At 43.9% G+C, this 21,631-nt stretch overlaps 1 protein-coding gene across 2 annotated transcripts in view; it reads left to right on the top strand.

Moving 5' to 3' along the window:
- EPS8 (epidermal growth factor receptor pathway substrate 8) overlaps positions 1–21,631 on the top strand; it is a 145,083-nt gene that overhangs the window by 13,344 nt on the left and 110,108 nt on the right. Inside the window, exon 1 of one of the 2 annotated variants that reach the window (XM_040435194.1) lies at positions 4,695–4,774. The exons of the other annotated variant lie outside the window; for it this stretch is intronic. The gene's annotated coding sequence lies outside the window, so the exon portion shown is untranslated. Of the gene's footprint in view, positions 1–4,694; positions 4,775–21,631 lie in introns of those variants that run through there. 2 annotated transcript variants of the gene reach the window in all.

Here is a 21,631-nt window from a genome sequence, read left to right as displayed (position 1 = left end):
TAATATGCTTAATTAGTAGTAGGCTTTCGAGCCTATACAGCTTGGAGTAAGACAACATGCATAAAGAGGATGATGTGGTCAAAATACTCATTTGCCGAATAATTCTGCACGCAGTGTAAAGATTCAAAGCTTTACAGGGGTATTTTGATTGTAGCAAGTTCTCCCCTATCTACTGGATCGGGGAGAACTATTATAATGGTGAGGGTCCCCACCGATCACGAGAACCGACCCATACTCCATTGCATTCATCTTTATGGGATTTAAAGAGGACCTTTCATCAGAATCAAGTAACTGAATATACATACATGGAGAGCGGCGCCCAGGGACCCCCCTGCACTTAATATTATCCCCGGGCGCCGCTCTGTTCTCCGGTGATAGCCTCTGGTAAAGTCATAGTTAGGCTCCACCCATTTGAGCCTGCCGGCGTCTCCTTCTCCTATGCTGTAGCGCTGGCCAATCGCAGTGCTCAGCTCTTAGCCATGCTAAGAGCTGATTCTGATGAAAGGTCCTCTTTAAGGAGATGGCACTTGGCTATTTCCAGAACTTCCATAGAGAAGACTAGAGCAGCAGTACGCATGCTCGACCTGCAGTCTAAGGCTACATGCACATGACCGTATGTGTTTTGCGGTCCGCAAATTGCGGATCCCTCCCCCCCCAAAAGAAATTGATGACATCCGTATGCCATCTGTTTTTTTTTTGCAGACCTGGAGTAGAAAAACATGGCTGCTTCCTTCCCAAAAAAATAATATATAACACGTCACTACAGATAATGTCTGGTATTGTAGTGCAGCTCCATTGAAAGGAACTGGGCTGAGCTGCAAAACCACACACAACCGGTGGACAGGTGTGGAGCTATTTTTTGGAAGAAAGTAACCATGATTTTTTTACCTCTGGACAAGCCCTTTTGTACTGTAGCTTCCCCCCTGTAATGAATGGGGGACGTTTATCACAGCAGCATTTTACGCTGGTCTATGATATGTGCCTTGTTTATGACAAGGCGCAGACTGGGTGCCTAAACGTGAATTTGGTGATAAAAAAACGTCAGAAAAAAATATAAAGATATTGGGGGTGCTGGCCCTGCCTCTTCATTGCCACGCTCTCTTCTTTTCCGGAAAGTGGCAAGGGTGGCAGAGAAAAAACACTTGCGACAAAAAGTGTCGCAAGTGGCATTGAAAAAGTCACAAACATAGCACCTGCACTGAATCCTGACCCATTCATTTCAATGGGTCTTTGTACATGGGCGTTTTTTTTTACGCATCAGTTCTGCGTTGCGTTAAAAACGCAGCATGTTCTATTTTCTGTGTTTTTCACGCAGCCCTGGCCCCATAGAAGTGAAAGGGGCTTCAGTGAAAAAACGCATTGTAATCAGGAAGCAAGTGCAGATGCAATCCATTTTTCACTGATGGTTGCTAGGAGATGTTGTTTGTGAACCTTCAGTATTTTATCACGCGCATGAAAAATGCATCAAAACGCATTGCACCTGTGTGGAAAAAACTGAACGCAATCGCAGACAAAACTGACTGAACTTGCTTGCAAAATGGTGCGAGTTTCACTGAACGCACCCTGATTGCATCCGGACCTAATCCGTATAGTTCGTGTGAAAGAGGCCTAAGACCTCTTTCACACCACCGTATGGCTTTTTGGCTGGGTTCACACGGGCGTTGCGGGAAAATGTGCGGGTGCGTTGCGGGAACACCCGCGATTTTTCCACGCGAGTGCAAAACATTGTAATGCGTTTTGCACTCGCGTGAGAAAAATCGTGCGTGTTTGGTACCCAAACCCGAACTTCTTCACAGAAGTTCGGGCTTGGGATCGGTGTTGTGTAGATTGTATTATTTTCCCTTATAACATGGTTATAAGGGAAAATAATAGCATTCTGAATACAGAATGCATAGTAAAACAGCGCTGGAGGGGTTAAAAAAAATAAAAATAATTTAACTCACCTTAGTCCACTTGATCGCGTAGCCTGGCATCTCCTTCTGTCCCCTTTGTTGAACAGGACCTGTGGTGAGCATTAATTACAGGTAAAGGACCTTTGGTGACATCACTCCGGTCATCACATGATCCATCACCATGGTAAAAGATCATGTGACGTACCATGTGATGACCGGAGTGACGTCATCAAAGGTCCTGTTCCTGTAATTAATGCTCACCACAGGTCCTATTCAACAAAGGAGACAGAAGGAGATGCCGGCTACGCCATTAAGTGGACTAAGGTGAGTTAAATTATTTTTAATTTTCTTTTTAACCCCTCCAGCGCTGTTTTACTATGCATTCTGTATTCAGAATACTATTATTTTCCCTTATAACCATGTTATAAGGGAAAATAATAATGATCGGGTCTCCCTCCCGATCGTCTCCTAGCAACCGTGCGTGAAAATCGCACCGCATCCGCACTTGCTTGCGGATGCTTGCGATTTTCACGCAACCCCATTCACTTCTATGGGGTCTGCGTTGCGTGAAAAACGCAGAATATAGAGCATGCTGTGATTTTCACGCAACGCACAAGTGATGCGTGAAAATCACCGCTTATGTGAACAGCCCCATAGAAATGAATGGGTCGGTATTCAGTGCGGGTGCAATGCGTTCACCTCACGCATCGCATCCGCGCGGAATACTCGCCCGTGTGAAAGGGGCCTTTCAGTGTTTTGAGGTCCGTTTTTCACAGATCTGTGTTTCTGTTCCGTTTTTCCGTTCTGTTTTTCCGTATGGCTAAGGGTACTTTCACACTAGCGTTATTCTTTTCCGGCACTGAGTTCCGTCACATGAGCTCAATACCGGAAAAGAACTGATCAGTTTTATCCTAAGGCCTTTTTCACATGGGTGTTGCGGGAAAATGTGCGGGTGCGTTGCGTGAACACTCGCGATTTTTCCGCGCGAGTGCAAAACATTGTAATGCGTTTTGCACTCGTGTGAGAAAAATCGCGCGTGTTTGGTACCCAAACCCGAACCTCTTCACTGAAGTTCGGGCTTGGGATCGGTGTTGTGTAGATTGTATTATTTTCCCTTATAACATGGTTATAAGGGAAAATAATAGCATTCTGAATACAGAATGTAAAGTAAAATAGCACTGGAGGGGTTAAAAAAAATAATTTAACTCACCTTAGTCCACTTGATCGCGCAGCCCGGCATCTCTTCTGTCTTCTTTGCTGAACAGGACCTGTGGTGACGTCACTCCGGTCATCACATGATCCATCACCATGGTAAAACATCATGTGATGGACCATGTGATGACTGGAGTGACGTCACCACAGGTCCTGTTCAGCAAAGGAGACAGACGAAAAGCCGAGCTGCGCGATCAAGTGGACTAAGGTGAGTTAATTTTTAAATTTTTTTTCTTCTTTAACCCCTCCAGCCCTATTTTACTATGCATTCTGTATTCAGAATGATATTATTTTCCCTTATAACCATGTTATAAGGGAAAATAATAATGATCGGGTCTCCATCCCGATCTTCTCCTAGCAACCGTGCGTGAAAATCGCACCGCATCCGCACTTGCTTGCGGATGCTTGCGATTTTCACGCAACCCCATTAATTTCTATGGGGCTTGCGTTACGTTAAAAACGCACAAAGAGGAGCATGCTGCGATTTTCACGCAACGCATAAGTGATGCGTGAAAATCACCGCTCATGTGAACAGCCCCATAGAAATTAATGGGTCGGGATTCAGTGCGGGTGCAATGCGTTCACCTCACGCATTGCATCCGCGCGGAATACTCGCCCGTGTGAAAGGGGCCTAATGCATTCTGAATGGAGAGTAATCCGTTCAAGGATGCATCAGGATGTCTTCAGTTCAGTCTTTTTGACTGTTCAGGACAGAGATAATACCGCAGCATGCCTCGGTTTTATCTCCGGCCAAAAAGACTGAACACTTGCCAGAATGCCGTATCCGGCATTAATTTACATTGAAGTGTATTAGTGCCGGATCCGGCATTGTGTTCCGGCAAAACGGATTCGGTTGCAAACTGAAAGAAATGTATACCGGATCAGTTTTTCCAGATGACACCGGAGAGACGGATCCAGCATTTCAATGCATTTGTCAGACAGATCCACATCCGGATCCGTCTGACAAATGCCATCAGTTTGCATACGTTTTGCCGGATCAAGCAGGCAGTTCTGGTGACGGAACTGCCTGCCGGAATCCTCTGCTGCAAGTGTGAAAGTACCCATATACAGTATACAGTAATTACATAGAAAAAATTGGGCTGGGCATGAAATTTTCAATAGATGGTTCCGCAAAAACGGATACGGAAGACATACGGATGCATTTCCGTATGTTTTCATTTTTTTTTGCTGACTTATTGACTTGAAGGGAACCACGGAACGTGGTTTGTGGGCAATAATAGGACATATTCTATCTTTCAACGAAACGGAAATACGGAAACAGAATGCATATGTAGTACATACCGTTCTTTTGGCGGAACCATTGAAATGAATGGCTCCGTATAAGGACCGCAAAGAACGGCTCGCAAACGGAAAAAAAAACATTAATGTGCAAGAGGCCTAATTGTGGTGATCAGAGAGTGTGATTCGGTTCAGGGAGTGTAATGGTGCGGACTGGAGAGGATGATGACCAGGGAATGTCATAGTGGTGGTCATGATAGTATTCAGGGAGTGTGGCGTTTGTGATCAGGAAGTGCAGTCAGCAATAGGTTAATCTGCTCTCCTCTGCTGACTTCTCCCCACCCCCGACTCCTGCTCTGTATTAATGATTAATTGCAGCTCCCAGGAACAGGTAGCATCGCTGTGCGCTCAGCCTCAGGTCCAGCTTTTCTGTAAGTAGAATTTGCTCATTTTTGTTCTTGTCTTGGTAATGCAATCTCCGCCATGTCCCTGTCTTGGATATTTGTCATCTTTACCTGATTTTGCTGTTTCTATCATGTAAACATTCCCTATGTTGTGTAGCTGCTGGCTGCACCAGTGTCGTCTGCCGAGTGATTGCCTTCATCTTTCTGTGTTGTGTCACTAGTCCATCCAGAATGCTTGCTGGGTGTAATTGTATTGCTATGCATTGTCTGTCCTCCTGCCTCTCTTCTACCTGTCCAGGTGGGCTGCTGGCTGTGTAGTACCTGTCCAGGTGGGCTGCTGGCCGTGTAGTACCTGTCCAGGTGGGCTGCTGGCCGTGTAGTACCTGTCCAGGTGGGCTGCTGGCCGTGTAGTACCTGTCCAGGTGGGCTGCTGGCTGTGTAGTACCTGTCCAGGTGGGCTGCTGGCTGTGTATTATATGGCTGTGACTGTGCAGGTTTGTTGCTGTGTGTTACCTGTCTGTGTTGGCTACTGTATGCGGTAACTCTCTGTGGGGCGGCACATTATCTTTCCATTTTCACTGTGTTTACTAGAGACAATGGGGTGGATTTACTAAGCTAAAAGGCTTCATTTGTCCCACAAAGATTACCATTCATGCTTTGGACCATGTTTATTATGTGGTTTAGACACTTTCTGCACTTTTAGACAGTGGGGTGGTGTAATATGTAAGGTTGTGGCTTGCGAAGCACCAACTTAAAGGGGTTGTGCCATGACATGTTATCCTGTACCCACAGGGTAGGGGATAAGTGTCTGAAAGGTGGGAGCCTGACTGATGGGGCCCCTCCGATCATGAGAATGGGGGGCCATGCTCCCTGTTTGAGTGGAGCGGCAGACACGCATGCAGGTTCGCCGGTACATTCAATTATATGACTGCAGGGATACAAGCTGTCTCTGACAGTCCTATAGAGCGTCAGCGTGCATGCGTGACTGCCACTCCATTCAAAGAGGAGAGCACAGGCCCCTGTTTCTGTGATCAGAAGGGGCCCCATCTGTTGGACGGCCACCTATCCTGGGGATAAGTTTTCTTAATGGGACAACCCCTTTGAACCAATATTGTTTTGCAAATTGGACAGGATTAATAAATCTGCTACAATATGCGACGTGAGGTTCACGTCAGGATTACACATGGGGTTTGAGATATTTGGAGTGTGTATTTTGCTGTGTGTGATTCTCCCCCCAGACTGTGGCTGAGATGAAACACTATGGGGGTCATTTAAGTTTTACCCCATTATTTTTTATTTTTTGTGTAAAATTGTTGCACGGTCCCTTTTTTTTGCATCTTTCTAAACGCCCATGCGTCAATATTTGCAAGCATTTGACACATAGTGTCGAGGGCTGATTTGGGGCGTGGCAAATTTACTGATTTTACACTTGGAAAAAGGCGAAAAAGCCAACCAAGAACTGCCATTGTTTTTCTGGCAGGTGCAAAGACTATAAAGACGCACCTAATTTATTACGCCATGTGCGTCTTGTCAAAAATTAGATGCATCTTCTGGAGTAAATGGTGGTAAAAAGACCATAAAAACATAAATGACCCCTTCTGTTTGGAAACCAGTCCGGTAAACACTATCTCTGTGACGGCTGCATTCTCTGGACTGAATATTGCTCCTCTGAGCGAACTCTCAGTAACATAATGACTTCCTGACCACAGGTCTTCTCTACTGTACTTACGGCATTATGTGAGAACAGTTCATTAGACAGGCAGGAATTCATATCAACCAAAATCATTATGTTGCTGCGAGTTCGGGTCAAAGGAGCAGTGTTACGCTCAGTAAATGAAGCTATCACATGGAGAGTGTTTTCCTGGACTGAACACGCTCATCTGAAACTGCCATAAGTGTATAGCTATATGGGACACATTGTGCCGCAGATTTCAAGCTATGCGTTGCAAAAGGAGAAATCTGCAGTGGAAATTGACATGCTGCGATTTAACCCCTTGGTGACATCTGCTATACATGTGTACCAGATGTCGAGGCTTTGACGATGACGCTTGCTCAGGCACAGTTGCAATTCGCAGACAGCCTTCATGATCAGAGACAACTCTGATCATGGACATTTAATCCCTCCTATGCTGTTAGGTTCACCACCTTCCCCAACAAAAAATACCAGCCACGTTTGCATGGATAAAAAGATGTTTTTTGGGGGGCATGGCTTAAAAGGTTTTTCTGAGATTTCTGTTTCTAGTAGAAACTGGATCCCATTGTCTCGGTGGGGTCCATCAAGTCAAAAAAAATAAAATAAAAATACCAACAGGGACCCAGCCTGACCCCCCCCCCCCCCCCCCACCTGATCGTACAGTTACATAGGGAGAATTTGTGTTCCCCACTGCAAACCACCCCCCAACTCTATGCAGGCTGGTTTAGTGGAGGGGTGGGCTGCTTCAACCTGGAATATCTTAGATATCTAGAGATATGAGCTAGGTCTTATTTTAAAGCTGAAAAGGTTATTTTCAGCTGTATTGCGACTAGCACTGTGATCCTGGTATTGTTTTAAAGCATATGTTATTAGCTTTAAAAGACCTAGCATATATCTTTAGCTGCTATACACCCTGAGATATAGAAGTTAGAAGCAATTGGGTATCTCATACCTTCTTGGCTGCTGAAAAATACCATCACATAATGTAGCTGGTGCAAATTAAATACTGCCACCAGCCTCCTGCTGGTAATAATGGCTAGGCAGATGGTTGACCAGCCAGGTGGCAACCTTGGATACTGTGGTCGGTTGCAATCGCCGCATCATTCAGAGGGAGGGTGTTCCCCGTGGTGACTGAACACTCTTCTGCAATGAGATTGCAGGACCATTTGGTTGCTATAGTAACCTGAGGGCTTCCAATCCTGCCATAATAGTGTAATAGGAGTGTTGTGATTTTACCATAGACTGCAATACTATTTGATTGCGGTCTATAGTATAAGCAATCTAATGATCACATGTTCAAGTCCCCCAGGAGGACCAGAAATGAGGGTAAAGAAACGTTTTTTGAAAATATAAGATAACCGTAACTATTAATATTAAATAACTACTTTTCTATATGTCTGTAACAAAAAAAAAATCTAAATATCGAAATCGCCTTTTGTTCAATTTAATAAATGAATACAAAGTGATCAAAAAGTCATACATACCCCAAGATGTTAACAAAAACTACATCTTGCTCCACAGAAAGACCCAGTACATATCATGGTACATACCGTATTTTTCGCTTTATAAGATGCACCTGATGATGAGACGCACCTAGGTTTTTGAGGAGGAAAATAAGAAAAAAATATTTTAAACCAAAAGGTGTGCTTTTGGTAGGTTTTGAACTAATGGTGGTCTGTGGATGACGCACTGTTATGGGGGAGACCCGTGGAAGACACACTGTTATGGGGGGACCCGTGGAAGACGCACTGTTATGGGGGGGACCCGTGGAAGACGCACTGTTATGGGGGAGGGGGACCCGTGGAAGACGCACTGTTATGGGGGGGGGGGACCCGTGGAAGACGCACTGTTATGGGGGGGGACCCGTGGAAGACGCACTGTTATGGGGGGGGGGGACCCGTGGAAGACGCACTGTTATGGGGGGGGGGGGACCCGTGGAAGACGCACTGTTATGGGGGGGGGGGGGGACCCGTGGAAGACGCACTGTTATGGGGGGGGGGGACCCGTGGAAGACGCACTGTTATGGGGGGGGACCCGTGGAAGACGCACTGTTATGGGGGGGGACCCGTGGAAGACGCACTGTTATGGGGGGGGACCCGTGGATGACGCACACTGTTATGGGGGGGACCCGTGGATGACGCACTGTTATGGGGGAGACCCGTGGATGACGCACTGTTATGGGGGAGACCCGTGGATGACGCTTATGTCATCTACAGATCCCCCATCAGATGCATCAGTGTAGAGGGAGGAGGCGGAGACACTCATGGCGGGGCCCGATGCAGCGAGTCTACTCTAATACACCGGGCCCCGCAGCTGTTAAGTACATTCAATCCGAATGGGTCCACAATTACTGTAGTACCTTATGTATAGCGTTAAGACGGCGCAGACCGGCAGCTCTCTTGGTCATGCAATACTATTTGATTGCGGTCTATAGTATAAGCAATCTAATGATCATATGTTCAAGTCCCCCAGGAGGACCAGAAAGGAGGGTAAAGAAACGTTTTTTGAAAATATAAGATAACCGTGACTATTAATATTAAATAACTACTTTTCTATATGTCTGTAACAAAAAAAAAATCTAAATATCGAAATCGCCTTTTGTTCAATTTAATAAATGAATACAAAGTGATCAAAAAGTCATACATACCCCAAGATGTTAACAAAAACTACATCTTGCTCCACAGAAAGACCCAGTACATATCATGGTACATACCGTATTTTTCGCTTTATAAGATGCACCTGATGATGAGACGCACCTAGGTTTTTGAGGAGGAAAATAAGAAAAAAATATTTTGAACCAAAAGGTGTGCTTTTGAACTAATGGTGGTCTGTGGAAGACGCACTGTTATGGGAGGATCTGTGGAAGACGCACTGTTATGGGGGGGACCCGTGGAAGACGCACTGTTATGGGGGGGACCCGTGGAAGACGCACTGTTATGCGTCCCCCTTAGGGACTAGAACCTGGATCTTTTCATCCCTTGTGCTGATCACCCTGATAGAGCTCTATCAGGGTGAATAGGATCTCGCACATCTCCCTGCTGCCCTGTGCTCTGTGCACACAGCAGCAGGGAGCTGAACATGGCAGCCAAGGCTTCAGTAGCGTCCTGGCTGCCATGGTAACGATCTGAGCCCCAGCAGTGTAATCTGCCACTGCCACCACTGGAGGGGATGGGACCCTGTGGCCACCATATAACAATGGGGGGGGGGACGACTTGTGGCAAGTGATAATGGGGGGCGAGGCTTTGGGGGGCGCACTGCACCCCCAATGAATGTAATTAAAGAGGACCTTTCATGGGTCCAAAGAATATGAACTTAGTAGCAGGCTGCATAGAGCGGCGCCCAGGGATCTAAGTGCACTTACTATTATTCCTGGGCGCTTCTCCGTTCACCCGCTGTGGCCCCCGGTATTTTCAACATTCAGAGCAAGGAGGAGGAGACGCCTGTGTCTGTCCTTCTCCCTGACAGCAGCGCTGTCCAATCACAGCACAGAGCTCAGAGCCAGGGAGAAAAAAACCTTTTAGTATTTTGGTGGTTTTAAAAAAAAACTTTTTAATTAATAACCATTTCTTCCCTTAGGGACTAGAACCTGGATCTTTTCATCCCTTGTGCTATTCACCCTGATAGAGCTCTATCAGGGTGAATAGGGTCTCACACATCTCCCTGCTGCCCTGTGCTTTGTGCACACAGCAGCAGGGAACTGAACATGGCAGCCAAGGCTTCAGTAGCGTCCTGGCTGCCATGGTAGTGATCATGTGGACGTACTCTAAGACAGGTCACCAGTATCAGACCCCCGCCGATCAGCTGTTGGAGAAGGCACTGGTGCTCCCAATCTCAGAGCTTTTCCTATGCCAGTGACGTCATGTACATTGGTCGCAGGGCTAAGGAGCAGCTCTGCCCCATAAAAGTGAATGTAGCTGAGTGCGAATGTACGACGCTGAGCTTGGCTTGCTGAGAGAAGACCGCGGAGCAACTGCGAGCCGTCTCAGATAGGTCAGCAGTAACAAAAAACAAAACATTTAGGGTTTTGTTTTGTTTGGCATACATATTTTAGCAGCTTTTTTTGCTGCCACTTTTGGTCACGGCAAGTTGCTAGCTTTAAGCCAACAGGAAATTGTAGTGTGTTTTGTTTCGTGGGGCTTCTTCGCTTTGTGTTTCGAAATAACTGCATGTCAAAAAAATGTGTGACCAAAAAAGTGCTTGAAAAACCCATGAATTTCATTGCCTTTTTTTTTTTTTTTATCCTAAAATAAACTGTGCGAGGGAAGACATATGGATTCCATTTATGAGGTGACTATATCTCATATGGCTGAGGCACCACAGCTGCTTTATTGTATTGTGTTATTACCCCTAAAATAGCCCAAGTACGTGCAAAAACTCTGCAACACCCTAGCCTTAAACCTCATGCACACAGCCGTTGTTTGGGTCCGCATCCGAGCCGCCGTTTTTGCGGCTCGGATGCGGACCCATTCACTTCAATGGGGCCGCAAAAGATGCGGACAGCCCTCTGTGTGCTGTCCGCATCCGTTGCTCCGTTCCGTGGCCCCGCAAAAAAAAATAGAACATGTCCTATTCTTGTCTGTTTTGCGGACAAGAACAGGCATTTCTACAATGGGCCGCTTCCGGTTTGCGGATCACAAAAAATGGGACGGTCGTGTGCATGGGGCCTTATAAAGATACTAGGCTAGGGCATACTTATATGTAATCTACAAATTGGTGTGGTGATGAAAAGCAGGAAGTGCTCAACCCCATATGCAGTGGCGCATCTATAACGGGGGGGGGAGGGGGGGGGACGGTCAGATCCTGCACTTGTGGTCTGCTGCTTGTGGCCCCAACAAAATTGCATACAATGGAGGATGCCCGTAGCGGACCACAAGTAACACAATAGACATCCTACACAAGATAGCAAATATCTGGATGTGATAAACAATCAAACAAAAGAACAATAAATGATACAAAGACAGGTGCACTCTGTGGTCTTACTAAACCCTTATACTGATGTAAAATTGAGAGATTAGCCAACATATCCTACTGTGGAGGACATGCCCGAGCACCACACCAAGGTTTCTCAAGTAGTTCGGGACCTAACGCTAAACCTACCTGTGCCGTATGGGCAATACCAGGAGCCAGTGGTCAAATTACAGGAGCGCAAGGTCCGACTCAGAGCAAACTCCCAGTTACCTCCAGCATGTGACCATGCATACAATGGGCGGTCCTATCCGTGATTGACAGCTCTCTCTGTATACACAGTCATGGAGGGAAGGCTGAGGATCACTGATAGGACTGCCTCCTGGACTTCAAAGCCCAGAATGAGCAGGAATTTTAGGGAATGAAATAAGTTACACTGAATCTTTTCCTGCAAAACTATATATTAATCTGCTCCGCTCCTCCTGATCTATAACATACTGCCTGCAGATTACACAGCGTTTTCATGGGGACTGGTTCCCTTTAAAGGGCATCTGTCAGCAGATTTTGTACCTATAAAACTGACTGACCTGTTAAATGTGCGTTTGGCATCCGTGTTGGTCCCATGTTCATATGCGGCCACGTTGCTGCAAAAAAAATATTATATATATATATATATATATACAAATAACCCTCAAGGAGCAATGGGGTCGTTGCTGTTTCTCCTAGATGCTCAGCTGTCTCTGCGGCGCCTTCTCCGCTTTCATTGACAGGAACAGGCAGTGAAAACGCCATAACGCCTGGCCATGTCAAAGACAGTGGGGAGGGTGCAGCAATTGCAGAGAGCTGCTTCTCTTGGTGTAATGAGAACGCCCCCGTTGCTCCTAGAGACTCATTTGTATATAATTTTTAAAAAAAATCTCAGCAATGCGGGGACATATGAACATGGGACCAACACAGATGTCTTCAGCTGCCAAGTGCCCATGTAACAGGACAGCCAGTGTCATAGGTACAAACCTGCTGACAGATGCCATAGCTGTAGCATGTGCCACATTCCTTAACACTCGCACACTGACAGTGTAGTGCAGCTCCTGAGCTAGACCAGACTGGAGCGGTGCGTGCAGCAAAAGTGCCAGAAATCTTCAGCAAAAAGATACTTAACCACTTCACATCCGGGCCATTTACCCCTTTCCTGACAGAGACTAATTTTGCTAATCTGACGTGTGTCACTTTATGTGGTAATAACTTTGGAACACTTTTACTTATGCAAGCCATTCTGAGCTTGTTTTCTTGTGACACATTGTACTTCATGACAGGGGTAAATTTGAGTCAATATATTTCACCTTTATTTATAAAATCCCAAATTTAAAAAAAAAAAAAAAAATTCAAAATTTCAATTTCTCTGCTTTTAAAATAAAGTATTACCTTATAAAATATTTGTTACTTTCCATTCCCCATATGTCTACTTTATGTTGGCATCATTTTGTAAATATCATTTTATTTTTTTAGGACGTTAGAAGGCTTAGAAGTTTTAAAATTTAAGAACATTTCCTAAACCCACTTTTTAAGGACCAGTTCAGGTCTGAAGTCACTTTGTGGGGCTTATATAGTGGAAACCCCCCATAGATGACCCCATTGTAGAAACTATACCCCTCAAGTTACTCAAAACTGATTTGACAAACTTTGTTAACCCTTTAGGTGTTCCGCAAGAATTAAAGGAATATGGAGATGACATTTCTAAATTTCACTTTTTTGGCAGATTTTCCATTTTAATCTATTTTTTTTTTTTTTTTTAAACAAATCTAGGGTTAACAGCCAAACAAAACTTTAATATTTATTACGTATGGAAGAAAAGAGTTCCAGCATCCAAAATTTAAAAAGGTTGCTCCGTCTGTATTCGTGTTCATAATATGAATACATCCAGTGTGTACCTCACCCACCACCATGGCTGGTGAACATGTTTCGAACTTTTCAGTTCTTAATCATAACCCTCATGATGCCATGTCCCATTTGAAGCCCCCCTGATGCCCCCTTACAGTAGAGACTCCCAAAAAGTGACCCATTTTGGAAACTAGGGGATAAGGTGCCAGTTTTATTGGTACTATTTTGGGGTACGGATGATTTTTAATCGCTCTAGATTACGTTTTTTGTGAGGAAAGATAACCAAAAAATGTCTGTTTTGGCAAGTTTTTTTTAAACATTTTTTACAACGTTCATCTGACAGGGTAGATCATGTGCTATTTTTATAGAGCAGGTTGTTAAGGACAAATTATATCAAATATGTCTACTTTTTGTTTCAGTTTTACATAATAAAACATTTTTGAAATTTTTTATTAATTTTAATTTTTTTCTGCCGATCATCTTGTGCAGGGGCTCGTTTTTATTGGTACCATTTTTGAGTACATATGATTTTTTGATCATTCATTATTACACTTTATGGGGCAAGGTGACAAAAAAATAGGTTTAGCACAGTTTTTATTTATTTTTACAGCGTTCACCTGAGAGGTTAGGTCATGTGACATTTTTATAGAGCAGATCGTTCCGGACACGGCAATACCTAATATGTATACTTTTTCTTATTTATTTAAGTTTTAAACAATAATAGCATTTTTGAAACCAAAAAGAATGATGTTTTAGTGTCTCCATAGTCTGAGAGCCATAGATTTATTTATTTTTTTGACCGATTGTCTTAGTTAGGGTCTCATTTTTTTGCAGAATGAGGTGACTGTTTGCTACTATTTTGGGGGGGCATACGCCTTTTAGATCGCTTGGTGTTGCACTTTATGTGATGTTGGGTGACAAAAAATTGCTTTTTTGGCACTTTTTATTTTTTTATTTTTACGGTGTTCACCTGAGGGGTTAGTGATTTTATTTATTTTTCACTTTAATACAATAATAGCATTTTTGAAACAAAAAAGGTGTGTTAATGTCTCCATGTTCTGAGAGCTATAGTTTTTTTTTGACCGATTATTTTGGGGTACGGATCATTTTTAATTGCTCTATATTAGGGGCTCATTTTTTGTGTTGTGATGGGTGTTATGGGTACCATTTTGTGGGACATACGCCTTTTTGATTACTTGGAGTTGCACTTTTTGTGATTTAAGGTGACAAAAATAGCTTTTTTTTTTGACACTTTGATTTTAAAAATGTATTTTTTTTTTATGGTGTTTATCGGACGGGGTGGATCGTGTGATATTTATAGAGCCGGTTGTTACGGACATGGCAATACCAAATATGTCAATTTTTTTTATATTTTCATTTTTTTTTATTTTATTACTTTTTTCACTATTGATTTCTCCTGTAACTAGGGCTGACATAGTAGCCCCAGTTACAGGGGAAATACACCCCCAGAGAGGCTGTATAGCAGTGTACAGTGCTGTACAGCCTCAAAGCAGGGCTGATCGAGGTCTGTGGAAGACCCGACAGTTCCTGTGCTCTCCCGGCCCTGCTGCTTTCAGGGAGAAGGAGAGACACTGGCGTCTCCTCGTCCTTGCTTTGAATGTTGAAAATACCGTGTGGCCACAGCGGCGCCCAGGAATAATAGTAAGTGCACTTAGATCCCTGGGCACCTCTCTATGTAACCTGCTACTTAGTTCCTATTTGTTGGACCCATGAAAGGTCCTCTTTAATTACATTAATTAAAAAAAACTCTCAGGCTATGAGCTGAGCGATGCGATTGGCCAGCGCTACAGCCTGGGAGAAAGAGACGCCGGCAGGTTCCACTGCGTGGATCCTAACATATGAAGATACCGGAGCCTATACCGGGCGAACGGAGCGGCGCCCAGGGATAATAGTAAGTGCAGGGGGATCCCTTGGCTCCGCTCTCCATGTCTGTCTACTTTGTTTAGATTTTTTAATATAGTGAACGGTCCTCTTTAAGGATTACTAGGAGAAACATCCCTGACGAAGGATAACTATTATCCGAAACACGTTGGTTCTTTTTTGACACTCCTAGATACCCGTAATCTAATTCAGTGACGTCACATAGCGCTCAGATTTGAGCGCGAGCTAGCGAGTCTAACATCGAGCGGTGCCACCGGCCGGAGCAAGCTCATTTTTAACAAATTACATAGCGCTCCCTATCCCACTCTAATATAGAAGTACCAGCATACAAAAGAGGATCGGTACGCGCAGAAAAGTGAAAGTGTAAACAATGAATGGGAACGTATGTTTAATGAATTTTCAAGGAATGCAACAAAATGTATTAACAAAAGAAGAGAAAGATTAATGAGAACAAATAGAGAGATCATGGTAACATTTGAGAAATTAAGACCATGGAAAGAATATGAGTATAAAACAGATAGTAGAAAATATAAGGCGGTTACATCAAAAGGAAGAAGAAAATTAGGAAATTTAATTATGATTGCCTCCCCAAAAATCCAGTAGAGCATCAAGAATCCATAATCCCCAATTGATTTCGAACATTAGATGAATTTATACAAAGTGGGAATAATGATATGGAAGAAATATCATCCATTATCACTATACATACTGAAGAAAATAACTACCTAAACTATAGAACCCCACTAACTTCAGAAATGATAATAAAAAGAAAAGATGGATTTAATGTGCAAAAAAGTAATCGATTTGATAACAGATTGTAGTGAGGAGAGTATTGAGGATGTAGTCCAGCAACAACATCAAAGCTTACAAAATGATACACCAAAAATGGTAATAAGGAAAAAGAAGAGAAAAATGTAGTACAAAAAACAGCATCCAATATAATGATGAAACAAGAAAGGAATAATAGAAATATGGGGATAGATAAAAAGAAAGAGATGTAGGAGAATAAGAAGGAGGTAGTGGTAAGAAAAACTGTAAAACAGGATTTTATTTTAGGCCAGAAGGAAAGGAGATTCAAAAGGGGAAGAAGGGGTAGAAACTCGCCAAAAATAAGAAGTTGTCATCCTCAAATGAACCAATGAAACAATCGGGACAAAAGGTTTTTATAATTTGAGTAAATACAGCCAGGTCCATAAATATTGGGACATCGACACAATTCTAACATTTTTGGCTCTATATACCACCACAATGGATTTAAAATAAAACTAACAAGATGTGCTTTAACTGCAGACTGTCAGCTTTAGGCTACTTTCACACCTGCGTTAGGTGCGGATCCGTCTGGTATCTGCACAGACGGATCCGCACCTATAATGCAAACGCTTAGATCCGTTCAGAACGGATCCGTTTGCATTATCATGAACAAAAAAAAAAAAAAAAAAAAAAAAAAAAATTATTTATATATATATATATATATATATATATATATATATATATATATATATATAATTTTTTTTTTTTTTTTTTTTTTGTTCATGATAATGCAAACGGATCCGTTTTGACTTTACATTGAAAGTCAATGGGGGACGGATCCGTTTGAAAATTGAGCCATATTGTGTCAACTTCAAACGGATCCGTCCCCATTGACTTACATTGTAAGTCTGGACGGATCCGTTTGCCTCCGCACGGCCAGGCGGACACCCGAACACTGCAAGCTGCGTTCAGGGGTCCGCCTGCTGAGCGGAGGACAAACGGTGCCAAACTGATGCATTCTGAGCGGATCCGCATCCACTCAGAATGCATTAGGGCTGGACGGATCCGTTCGGGGCCGCTTGTGAGCCCCTTCAAACGGAGCTCACAAGCGGAGCCCCGAACGCTAGTGTGAAAGTAGCCTTAATTTGAGGGTATTTACATCCAAATCAGGTGTACGGTGTAGGAATTACAACAGTTTGCATATGTGCCTCCCACTTGTTAGGGAACAAAAGTAATGGGACAATTGTCTTCTTAGCTGTTCCGTGGCCAGGTGTGTGTTATTCCCTCATTATCCCAATTACAATGAGCAGATAAAAGGTCCAGAGTTCATTTCAAGTTTGCTATTTGCATTTGGTATCTGTTGCTGTCAACTCTCAAGATGAGATCTAAATAGCTGTCACTATCAGTGAAGCAAGCCATCATTAGGCTGAAAAAACACAACAAACCCATCAGAGAGATAGTAAAAGCATTAGGCATGGCCAAAACAACTGTTTGGAACATCCTTAAAAAGAAGGAACGCATCGGTGAGCTCAGCAATACCAAAAGACCCGGAAGACCACGGAAAACAACTCTGGTGGATGACCGAAGAATTCTTTGCCTGGTGAAGAAAACGCCCTTCACAACAGTTGGCCAGATCAAGAACACTCTCCATGGGGTAGGTGTATGTGTGTCAAAGTCAGCAATCAAGAGAAGACTTCACCAGAGTGAATACAGAGGGTTCACCACAAGATGTAAACCATTGGTGAGCCTCAACAACAGTAAGGTCAGATTAGAGTTTGCCGAACGACATCTAAAAAAGCCTTCACAGTTCTGGAACAACATCCTATGGACAGATGAGACCAAGATCAACCTGTACCAATGTGATGAGAAGAGTATGGAGAAGGAAAGGAACTGCTCATGATCCTAAGCATACCACCTCATCAGTGAAGCATGGTGGTGGTAGTGTCATGGCGTGGGCATGTATGGCTGCCAATGGAACTGGTTCTCTTGTATTTTTTGATGATGCGACTGCTGACAAAAGAAGCAGGATGAATTCTGAAGTGTTTCGGGCAATATTATCTGCTCATATTCAGCCAAATGCTTCAGAACTCATTGGACGGCGCTTCACAGTGCAGATGGACAATGACCCAAAGCATACTGCAAAAACAACCAAAGAGTTTTTAGAGGGAAAGAAGTGGAATGTTATGCAATGGCCAAGTCAATCACCTGACCTGAATCCGATTGAGCATGCATTTCACTTGCTGAAGATAAAACTGAAGGGAAAATGCCCCAAGAACAAGCAGGAACTGAAGACAGTTGCAGTAGAGGCCTGGCAGAGCATCACCAGGGATGAAACCCAGCGTCTGGTGATGTCTATGCGTTCCAGACTTCAGGCTGTAATTGACTGCAAAGGATTTGCAACCAACTATTAAAAAGTGAAAGTTTGATTTATGATTATTATTCTGTCCCATTACTTTTGGTCCCTTAACAAATGGGAGGCACATATGCAAACTGTTGTAATTCCTACACCTTTCACCTGATTTGGATGTAAATACTCTCAAATTGTTTGTTTCATTTCAAATCCATTGTGGTGGTGTATAGAGCCAAAAATGTTAGAATTGTGTCGATGTCCCAATATTTATGAACCTGACTGTATACACTCAAGGAGAACTAAAAATATTATGTTTTAAAGTTTGCGCCGACAACATTTTAAAATAAATTTGAGACGTTCATAGGGATACGAAAATTCATGAGGAGATTAGCATTAACCACCTCCGGACCGCTGTACGCAGATTCGCGTTCCGGAGGTGGCAGCCCTGCGCTCAGCGACGCATATACGCGTCATCTCGCGTGAGCCGGGATTTCCTGTGAACGCGCGCACACAGGCGCGCGCGCTCACAGGAACGGAAGGTAAGAGAGTTGATCTCCAGCCTGCCAGCGGCGATCGTTCGCTGGCAGGCTGGAGATGTGTTTTTTTTAACCCCTAACAGGTATATTAGACGCTGTTTTGATAACAGCGTCTAATATACCTGCTACCTGGTCCTCTGGTGGTCCCCTTTGTTTGGATCGACCACCAGAGGACACAGGTAGCTCAGTAAAGTCCCACCAAGCACCACTACACTACACTACACCCCCCCCCGTCACTTATTAACCCCTTATTAGCCCCTGATCACCCCATATAGACTCCCTGATCACCCCCCTGTCATTGATTACACCCCTGTCATTGATCAACCCCCTGTAAAGCTCCATTCAGATGTCCGCATGATTTTTACGGATGCACTGATAGATGGATCGGATCCGCAAAACGCATCCGGACGTCTGAATGAAGCCTTACAGGGGCATGATCAATGACTGTGGTTATCACCCCATATAGACTCCCTGATCACACCCCTGTCATTGATCAACCCCCTGTAAAGCTCCATTCAGATGTCCGCATGATTTTTACGGATGCACTGATAGATGGATCGGATCCGCAAAACGCATCCGGACGTCTGAATGAAGCCTTACAGGGGCGTGATCAATGACTGTGGTTATCACCCCATATAGACTCCCTGATCACACCCCTGTCATTGATCAACCCCCTGTAAAGCTCCATTCAGATGTCCGCATGATTTTTACGGATGCACTGATAGATGGATCGGATCCGCAAAACGCATCCGGACGTCTGAATGAAGCCTTACAGGGGCATGATCAATGACTGTGGTTATCACCCCATATAGACTCCCTGATCACCCCCCTGTCATTGATTACACCCCTGTCATTGATTACCCCCCTGTAAAGCTCCATTCAGATGTCCGCATGATTTTTACGGATGCACTGATAGATGGATCGGATCCGCAAAACGCATACGGACGTCTGAATGAAGCCTTACACGGGCGTGATCAATGACTGTGGTTATCACCCCATATAAACTCCCTGATCACCCCCCCTGTCATTGATCACCCCCCCTGTCATTGATCACCCCCCCCTGTCATTGATCACCCCCCCCTGTCATTGATCACCCTCTGTAAGGCTCCATTCAGACATTTTTTTGGCCCAAGTTAGCGGAATTATTTTTTTTTTTTCTTACAAAGTCTCATATTCCACTAACTTGTGACAAAAAATAAAAAATTCTAGGAACTCGCCATGCCCCTCACGGAATACCTTGGGGTGTCTTCTTTCCAAAATGGGGTCACTTGTGGGGTAGTTATACTGCCCTGGCATTCTAGGGGCCCAAATGTGTGGTAAGGAGTTTGAAATCAAATTCTGTAAAAATTGACCTGTGAAATCTGAAAGGTGCTCTTTGGAATATGGGCCCCTTTGCCCACCTAGGCTGCAAAAAAGTGTCACACATCTGGTATCTCCGTACTCAGGAGAAGGTGGGGAATGTGTTTTGGGGTGTCTTTTTACATATACCCATGCTGGGTGAGATAAATATCTTGGTCAAATGCCAACTTTGTATAAAAAAATGGGAAAAGTTGTCTTTTGCCAAGATATTTCTCTCACCCAGCATGGGTATATGTAAAATGACACCCCAAAACACATTCCCCACCTTCTCCTGAGTATGGCAATACCAGATGTGTGACACTTTTTTGCAGCCTAGGTGGGCAAAGGGGCCCATATTCCAAAGAGCACCTTTCGGATTTCACAGGTCATTTTTTTACAGAATTTGATTTCAAACTCCTTACCACACATTTGGGCCCCTAGAATGCCAGGGCAGTATAACTACCCCACAAGTGACCCCATTTTGGAAAGAAGAGACCCCAAGGTATTCGCTGATGGGCATAGTGAGTTCATAGAACTTTTTATTTTTTGTCACAAGTTAGTGGAATATGAGACTTTGTAAGAAAAAAAAAAAAAAAAATCATCATTTTCCGCTAACTTGTGACAAAAAATAAAAAGTTCTATGAACTCACTATGCCCATCAGCGAATACCTTAGGGTGTGTACTTTCCGAAATGGGGTCATTTGTGGGGTGTTTGTACTGTCTGGCCATTGTAGAACCTCAGGAAACATGACAGGTGCTCAGAAAGTCAGAGCTGCTTCAAAAAGCGGAAATTCACATTTTTGTACCATAGTTTGTAAACGCTATAACTCTTACCCAAACCATTTTTTTTTTACCCAAACATTTTTTTTTTTATCAAAGACATGTAGAACAATAAATTTAGAGCAAAATTTATATATGGATGTCGTTTTTTTTTTGCAAAATTTTACAACTGAAAGTGAAAAATGTCATTTTTTTGCAAAAAAATCGTTAAATTTCGATTAATAACAAAAAAAGTAAAAATGTCAGCAGCAATGAAATACCACCAAATGAAAGCTCTATTAGTGAGAAGAAAAGGAGGTAAAATTCATTTGGGTGGTAAGTTGCATGACCGAGCAATAAACGGTGAAAGTAGTGTAGGTCAGAAGTGTAAAAAGTGGCCTGGTCTTTCAGGGTGTTTAAGCACTGGGGGCTGAGGTGGTTAAAGGGGTTATCCCACTTTGCGTTTTTATACTTACCTGCTGCCACCGCGCGTTCACTTCCTGGATTCTGGCTGGGGGCGGGCTTCATCTTGATTGAAGTCTTCTCCCGGCCGCGCCGCGCACTGGACTGAACGCGCACGCCGCTGCGCATGCGCCATGTGACTTATTTCTGGCCAGTATAGTACAGAGCCGGCGTGCGCGTTCAGGACAGCGAGTGGCCCGGCCGGGAGAAAAGGAGTCTTCTGGGCAAGCGCGACCATCGGGATTTTGCAGAAGAGCGGTGGTCGTAACCAGGGGAGACCGAGTCACAACAATAAGGTAAGTGGGGATGAA

Source organism: Bufo bufo, chromosome 1 (assembly GCF_905171765.1).
Source record: "Bufo bufo chromosome 1, aBufBuf1.1, whole genome shotgun sequence".
Lineage (NCBI taxonomy): Eukaryota > Metazoa > Chordata > Amphibia > Anura > Bufonidae > Bufo > Bufo bufo.
The sequence above is the reverse complement of the archived record's forward strand: the minus strand, read 5'-3'. Positions and strand labels throughout refer to the sequence as shown.